Source organism: Boleophthalmus pectinirostris, unplaced genomic scaffold (assembly GCF_026225935.1).
Source record: "Boleophthalmus pectinirostris isolate CB_2022bp ecotype Guang Dong unplaced genomic scaffold, ASM2622593v1 HiC_scaffold_9, whole genome shotgun sequence".
Lineage (NCBI taxonomy): Eukaryota > Metazoa > Chordata > Actinopteri > Gobiiformes > Gobiidae > Boleophthalmus > Boleophthalmus pectinirostris.
The window spans coordinates 21,803,954-21,812,521 of NW_026571541.1; the positions used below are offsets into that span (position 1 = coordinate 21,803,954).

Sequence of the window (8,568 nt, forward strand, 5' to 3'; positions counted from 1 at the left end):
TGAAATTTAGCTTTCATCATCACTTTAGGACATGTTGTACTGAGGAAGTTTGTCTATACTGAGGTAGGGCTAATGTACTGTGAAGTCAGCATGCAATTATAATTACAAACAAAATATTACTTATTACACAGGAGCAAATGACACACCTTAAACTATCACCAATCACATCACAATGAATTAAAAGTGTTGCTAATATTAGAAGTTTTGATAAAAAAATGCATCGTCACTCCACAACCTTTGACCTACTAACCAACAGCTGATCATGCACTGTATAGACTAAAGTCCAAAAGCTTGCGATATACACTAGGTACTGCAGTGTGGTGGCTTGACGTTCCTGGTTTTCTGACTAAATGTGAATGAAATGTAAAGTATGGCTGTGAAAATCCACAGCGGATGGAGAAGGGATTAAACCTAAGAATACAGGCCAACAACAACACATTTCAACAGGCAGCACAGCTATGAAAAAGGGAAGCCCTGTGACTCATCCAAGGAATGTAAATACTGGTCCAAAATCAATTATGACAATTCAACTCAGGCACTATACAGGTCTAGCACTGCCGGTGTAGTTCACTTTAAGGGCCCTGAATGAGGCCAGGAAGAATGTACAATATGCTGGAAATATGTGGGGAAAGTACAAAGGCACTCAGATCAGAGCCAAATCGCTCTTGTGATTCACTGTGAAACTAGCCCACTGTTGAATAGAGAATATGGTATGTAGTGTATTATGTGACAGTATATATATGAGAATAGCAACAATGGGTCTCATATCCGGCATGATCGTATTTAATTATAAATAGGATAAGATTACACTGAAGTTGCAATCTCATATAATTTTTGTCAGAAGCAAAAGAAAACCCAACATTTTTTACTCTAGTTTAAGTGTTGATTCCTTAAAAATGTGCTGTGCAAAATACAGGACTATTCTGTCATGTGTATCTAAAAACTGATACTTTAGTCATTATAATATATTGTACTATACTATAACAAGTAGGACTGCTCAATTATGGCAAAAACCATCCTCACAATTATTTCAAACTATGACTTCTATTCTGTCAAACTTTTTTGTAGTGAAACAGACCTAATATAAATAATGTTTTGTGACACTTTTGTGACACACTGTAGATTAGAAAAAAAGACTTTGGTCCAGGTTTGTATTTTTGATGACAACATTTTTGTAATTGAATAGAGCCATAATTGAAATCCCAACAATAAAATGTCATTAACTGCACAACCCTAAAGTAATATGTATTTTATCTCTTTATAATCTTCTTTCTGTCATGGTCTGATACAGTGCTTTTGTGTAAACATTGGATCAATACATTTGCTGGTGCATTCTTCTTCATCCCTGAATAGGATTAGGGAGAAGAAAAGAGATGCATTTCAAAAGACATACAATAAACTGACAACCTCACGAACAAACTCATGCATACACACACACACACACACACACACACACAAACACACACACTCACAAACTCACAACAGCAACAGCAGTGTGGGTGATTCTGCTAAGACTAGCACTCTGTCAGACAGGCTTTATCATTCATAGTATTGCCCAATCCCAAACTGACGTCTAAAATGACAAGACAAGCTTGGGTTGACCATTTGTGTGTATTGTGACTGGAAATGTGTGTTATCCTGATGCTACAGTATGCATAAAATGAAAAGAAAATGAGTTAAAGTGCTGATAGGAAAAACTAAAATGCAAGCAATATGCAAACATTGTTTGAGAAGTCGACACTCTCTAATAGTGTTGTCACAATACAATTTTAATATGAAAAACAGAACAAAATTTAAATACAATAGAATGTGGTTCTTACATTTCTGATACAGATAAAGGCCATTCTCTAACAGTCTTTTTCAGAATGAGTGTCTAGTTTCACTTTATTGTCCCTGTAGCAAAATGTTGTCCTCTGCATTTGACCCATCCTTTTTACTTTTCATTCATTTCTTGATTCTCAATACTACTCCATAGCCAATCTGAAGTGTGTTAGAAATCGTATAGCAGAGCATGATTCAGTGGCCTTCATAAAGTCATAAGAGTAATATCAAAATCATATCAATCTCTGACTCCAATCATGCAGTAATCAAAAATGGCATAATGCTCATAGGAACAGGAATTCAGGCAGGAAGTCCGCAGCAGGGAAATGAGGAAGAGGATGTGATTTCTAAGTGTGAAGCGTCATCAAAAGGATTTTCATACAGAGCATCTGGAGACAGGAATGCATGGGAACAGTATGCAGAGGCATGCTCAAACTATAGGGTGGGAGGGGAGGGTGTGATGTCATGAGGAGACTGGCACAGAGAAAAAAGGGGGTACATGCAATAAGAGAGAAATATTTATGATTTTTACTAGGAATGGGAATATTTGCCCATACTGATATAATGATTTTTATTTCAAGGAAGGCCCACACACTGATATTAAGCTGTAGTAAAGTTCACAAATCCTATGGGGTATAAAATAATTAGCTTCATAAACACAGCCATATTTATAGCCTAAATGCTCTCTACTTTGTACTTATTCTATCTGAAAAAAACATGTCTCATGCACTGAGGACAAACTGGGACAGAACAGTTACTGATATTAGCACCAATATATTGACCAGCCCTAGTTTTTATTATTTTTAGCATATCATTTTTTCTAAACTTCATTGTGACACTTCACACAACCCAATGCGGCACAGCAGATGGGCAGATATGACTCTCTAAGAGCTAATAACCTGTGTGAAGGAATTTCCACTGGAATGTTTATTTGATAGAAACTTTAAGAATAAATTGTATAGTGTCTTATTTCCACAACAATATAAATAAAATCCAAAGAATTTTCTTAATTTGCCTGCCTGTCATGGGTTCCTCTGTGTGAATGTGCATGTGAAAGAGGTGTCTGTCTCTATGTTACTGTGTGTCCATGCATAGGCCCCAGCTAAATAAATGCCCCTTTAATGTCCACTGAGCGTCTCTCTATATACGTATCCTTTGTCGCCTCCCCCTCTCTTAGCAGCAGTTTAGCCTAGCATGCCGAACGACAGGAAATGCCTGTAGGGTAAATGAATAAGAACTGGCAGCTGCCCATGCGTGGTAGGAATACGAAGATTCTCCTGCTCCTCAGTATCATCCCTGCACCGCAAAGCTCATACTAAGGCAGGCCATGTGCACCTTCCCATGACTCCACAAATTGAAGGACATCTTAAGCTGCAAGTCAAGCTAAATTTTAATGTAGACTTCCAAATCAATATAGGTAATCAAATATAAAACATACTGTATAATCTAAGAGAATATAAAACTTGTTGCTGCTTATTTGACCTTTGACCCAATTTAAGAAATGACAATCCGCAAGGTTAGGAACATGAAATTACTATGCAGCTACAAATCTGTCTCATTTTTGTTTGCCTTCTGGGATTTGTAAAAATAAATAAATCTGTATTTTATGAAAATTAGACCCTTTATAGTGCATGTCTTGGTCTTTGTAGCTCACACAACCACATCAGAATAGGGCTGCTCACTCACAGAATTTTCAGTCTCCAAATAAACCAATAAACATTTCAAGACTCAAAAGGCAATCTACCTGAGTTATAGCTCATTCTGACACACACAAGTGCTAATGTTTTTTTTTTTATCTGCAACAAAGACGGAGGACTTTGCCAATAACATTTATGACATTTGAACCTGATCTCCATGGTTAGACTATAGAGATCAGGTTCAAATGTCATAAAACTTAATGGCATGTGATGGGGGATGGTCTGTCAATTAAGTAGATATATAAAATTTGCCTGCAAGGCTAACTCTGGCACATTTACATGCTGTACTAACATTGATTAATGTGCACTGTCCTAGATTTAATAAATAAACATAAACATACAGAACTAAATAAGACAGAAAAACTGTTTGCATGTGCATGTGAGTTTGGGCGATTCTTGCCGCTCTGGCCCCAGCTGTACCCAGATGGCCTGAGAGCAGAGTGTGCTACGCTAACAGACACACATCCACCCTGAGTGTGTGAGGAACAACGGTCCGGCACTAAAGCCCTCCACTACATTTCCATTGCACTATTATGGACTAAACATGAGATACCAGCACAACAACTGCAATACTCCCATGAGTAATGACAGGTTTCCACATGACTTGCTGGAGGCGAAAACATAGTGCGATCTGTCAAAGTTATTATGCATTTTGACATTTAAGCCACTTTTTGGTTTTTCTCCCAAACTGGCTAGCAGTAACCGGTTTTAAGTATCACTAACAAAATTCAGTATAGCTGTATTTAGTATCTTAAATTAGGTACTAGACTTGATATATATTTTTTCAACAATGGGGAGTGGAATGTTTAAGGGTTAGGTTTTGTTTATGAAGACAAGTTATCAAAATTTTAAAAAGGAGAGAGTTTACATTTCATTGTGATTGGTTAAATCCACCTATCACTCCTATTACTCACTTAGAGAGGAAAACTGACTACTTGGAGGAGTGGGTAGGAAAAACTGCAGAGATTTGAATTTTTATCACCATATCACGCAGCACTAGGTGAAAAGTGACAAGGTAATTCATTTTTCCCAATAAATGTATTTATCTCAAGATTTCTATTTCCAACTTTGCTGTATATGGTCTCCTAACCTCTTAATAAAGTTCATGTTTTGACAGGTTTAATTAAAAACAGACCAGTATGACTTCTATCCATACATTTTGCGATCACTATCTTTCAATATTACATCCCCTTATTTAATGTAAATCCACTCTTCCTCCCTATTGTAATGCTTTTATTTTAATATGGCATCTTTCCCTTCCTCTTCCGCTGGGCTCATCCTGTCTCAGCTCTGTGTCTTTAGGTTGGTCAGTTCAACGAGGCCGACTCACATTCCTGGGATGTCTACTACATATGGTCTACATTCCAGCTGGTCTGCAAAGAGGCCCACTGCTGCACCTCCCATTCCAGCTCTGTGGCATACTAAATAATGCACCCAAATCATCTGTATCAACTTTGCAGCAATGAATCACACTATATTGTCAGTGTGGTAGGAGAGGATTCAGTCTGTTGCAACAAATGAGTACCTATGAGAGAATGCAGAGAATTGTACTGTGCAGAGGGTTTGTATAAAAAAAAGTACCGACCAAATGACTTGTCAACATAGGATTTTGAATGAAAACAATGTTTGAAATATAAAAATGGTAAGATTTTTAAAGTTTCACTTTTTAAATGCATACTGTGATGCATTATTAAGCAGTTACACAATACTATGCATTTTGTAAAAATCTAACTGAGAGGCGAGTCATTCAGAAAGTGAAACACATTTTTATGTGATTATATTAAAACTGTCCACTCAAATCATTACTGTGTAAAGGGGGCAACCGTTGGTCATCAAACAAAAAATTGTTCCATAACTTAACACCTTGGTATTTCTGTTCCTATATATGTCCAATGCCTCAAGAGAAGTTTTTCCTGTCAGGCTGCAGCTATAAGTGGGCAGGCTCACAGTACATACATAGTGCAACATGTGTTATACATATGAGTGTGGAACAAGACTGGTTAACCGCTTTGCATTGCAACCTCTTACTCTATGTTGCATTTAAAATATCAAGTATAGAAGAAACCACTATGGGAACATCAAGACAACTGTCAACTCTACACCTATTGATAACCACACCTTCCAAAAGACTACTTAACCATGCTCACACACGCACACCCTAAAAACTGCGTAATACGACTATAGCATTTACGCACATGCAAATTCCACATTCTGCACTCCACAAAACTGAACAAACATTGCTGAGGTCACGGCGAGAGCGCGTGATAAGGAGGTCAAAGTTAGCAGCATGGAGCGACTAGGGGGCCATTGGGGTGTGGCCTGCAAATGTGCAACCTCATTGCAGCTACCGCATTTCCACCGCAGATCCTCCCCTCTCTGATTGACCATCAATAACAGTCAATATATAGCCCTGCTCAGTCACTTGAAGGAATAGCAAGCAAGCCCAAATTCAAAGAAGAGAATAGATGAAATAAATATATAGTGCCTTCTAAATGCATAAGATGGTGTCAGAGATAAGGAGTGCTGCTCTTATACAGAATAATTTCACATAACACTTGCATTGCAACAAATAGAAAATTCAGCATAGCTCCATTTTTAATGCTGTGTCTATATGTGGGGAGTGGCATAGTCGCCGTCAGATGATCTGAAGATACTGTCTTAAATATAAAACTACAGAAAGTTAGCTTTACGATCAGGAAAATGAGCAACACAAAGCAAAACAGATCATGAACTCAAGATCCACATCCACAATTTTGGTCATATTTGATAGACTGGTGGTAAAAAAAAATTGAATTATTGGCTAACTAATAATCTGGGCATGTCCAGTGTCCTGCAGCATCATGTATAATTGAAAATTCATTAGCAAAGAGGACATTACCAATACCGGCAGCCATGTGAGAAATAAGTAAGTAAAATAAGTAAAATGAAGTGAATCAGCAAGACAGTGTTTTGAGCCAGGACACTATGAAAAAACGTAATATTCAAATTTAACATGAGCAACTGGACGTCTTCTTTGGATATTTGACAATTTACCATCTGGCATAAAGGTCAAGATAAGAGCATTGTCACGTGAGTCAACTTGAAGCATGCACAGTACAGGCCTAAATAATAAATAAATACATAATAAAGAGTAAAAAAATATATAATAAAAGTAAAGTGATATCATTGTATTGTCCACATCAAAATATCTTGTTTAACTTTGAAATCTAATCTTAAAACCAAGATTATATAAACTAAACACAATCTTCTGTAACATTACATAATCCTCCCTCTTCAAATCAGAGCAAATGGGAGATAATATGAATTTCAACAGGTTGGACTTTGTAACTAGGCAATAGTTGTCTAGCTTTGACAGACAAACTTAGACTCAATACCGGTCTATGTACTCATGCACTAACTAAACCTTGCTATAATGCATTCCACAGGTTGACTCAGTAGTCCCAGCCTTGCCTCTTACCTCTGGTTCGCTATAGATCCTTGTGCGTAATGCCGATGTGGTCGTTAAAGGACAGTTTGTCACCATACATCTGCTGTGGACACCTGGAGATGTAGGAGAGAAGATCATATTGAGACACGGTAGAGAGGGGAAATAAATGACGCGGAGGGGAGGGGTGTTGGTGGGAAGGGGTGCAATTCTTCACATCCATGTTGCGCTACAAAGGGTGGGGCCTTCAGGAATTCGCTCTGCTTCCTTCTTGACTTAAGGCTTATCTTAATTAGAATATGCGGGGTCAGTGCGCGCGTGCACCCAATTATTATTACTAAGTTATTAAGGCATTGGATTTCTCAGCACTTCTTAACCAACTGTAGCAGAGCATGCCCTGGTACCTTCCGTGTCCAACTGGGTATATCTATACGTTTGGCTAGATGAAGACACGCCCAGTAACACATTTTAGTAGAACATTTGATTCAAATTTGAACTTAAATCAAACTTAAACAATATTATAGTCTTGGCTTCACTATTGGCTAACAACTGTCAGAAAGCAACAAAAAATTGCGTCACAGATATGATAAACGTCCTTAACACTAAAGTTTGTAAAAGGCATTTGCGTCGCACTTACTTTGGGTGCAGCAAATCCAGCGCTTCCATGGATGGATTTGTGAAGTCTGAGAAGCTTCTAATGTGCGCAGATAGAAGACTCCTGGGCTCTGATCGGACTGTTCCCCACGCCCTGTTCGCCTGTAGCATTCAGTACAGCAGCTGTCTACTGTAAAGTTGCCACGTTCATTTCGGTTTTAACTATAATATACAATAAAGCAAACATTCGACGCACTTCTTAGTGTACATTGTAGTGGTATAAGCGGTTAGGGGTTTAAAGGAACCTCACGGAGACCAAAATGGTAATATACATTTGTTATGTAATGTCTGCCCTACAGAAATGACATAGCACACTCGAAAAGGCAGAAATCACAAACAAAAAACTAAAACGAGGATAGATAGCGCACGACTGTGTTAATACTGTTCAACAGAAGACCTTCTAAAACCCCAGCCACACCTAAACTCTCAATCATTTTTTGACACTTGCAGAGGTTTCGACGAGACGCGAGGTCCTTAAGTTCCCCGTGACATGCAGTCTGTCGCGCTCTGGTGTCCTCCGCTTGCGTTTTACACCCATATAAAACACAAGAAGCGGTCCAGTTTGACTTTCCGTGCGGTCCCACCCCACGCTGCTCGGTGCTCGTCGGGGAAACCTCCCTGGTCCCTTTCCCTGCTCCAACTCCTCGCTTCAAACCGGCTTCCCACTCCGATCAGCTGGCAGAACTGTGGCGTCATTACGCACGAGCCACCAATCAGACACAGAGCGGAAAAGTTACAGCTGACGCCCACTGTGGGTCCCTGAACTGTCAGCCAATCACAACTCAGAGCACTGTGAGAACTCAGACATGTGGACCAATCACAGAACGTCCGCCCATGGAGGGCGTTTCCTCTTGAACCTATGAGCAGCAAGGAAGTTCAACGTGTGAAGTGCTGGGAACTTTTTCACACCTAAAGGACAGCGATGAAACTGAAATCAAAATATAAAAATGAAACATTCATTCGTGTGACATT

General features: G+C 38.8%; 1 protein-coding gene across 2 annotated transcripts in view; it reads right to left on the reverse strand.

The window, feature by feature from the left end:
- aipl1 (aryl hydrocarbon receptor interacting protein-like 1) overlaps positions 1-8,164 on the reverse strand; it is a 32,310-nt gene extending 24,146 nt beyond the window's left edge. The window contains exons 1-2 of one of the 2 annotated variants that reach the window (XM_055147822.1): positions 7,580-8,164; positions 6,976-7,058 (exon numbers count right to left, since the gene is read on the reverse strand). The gene's annotated coding sequence lies outside the window, so the exon portion shown is untranslated. The remainder of the gene's footprint in view (positions 1-6,975; positions 7,059-7,579) is intronic. The other variant, XM_055147821.1, reaches the window with a different exon arrangement.
- Positions 8,165-8,568: the final 404 nt, after the last annotated feature.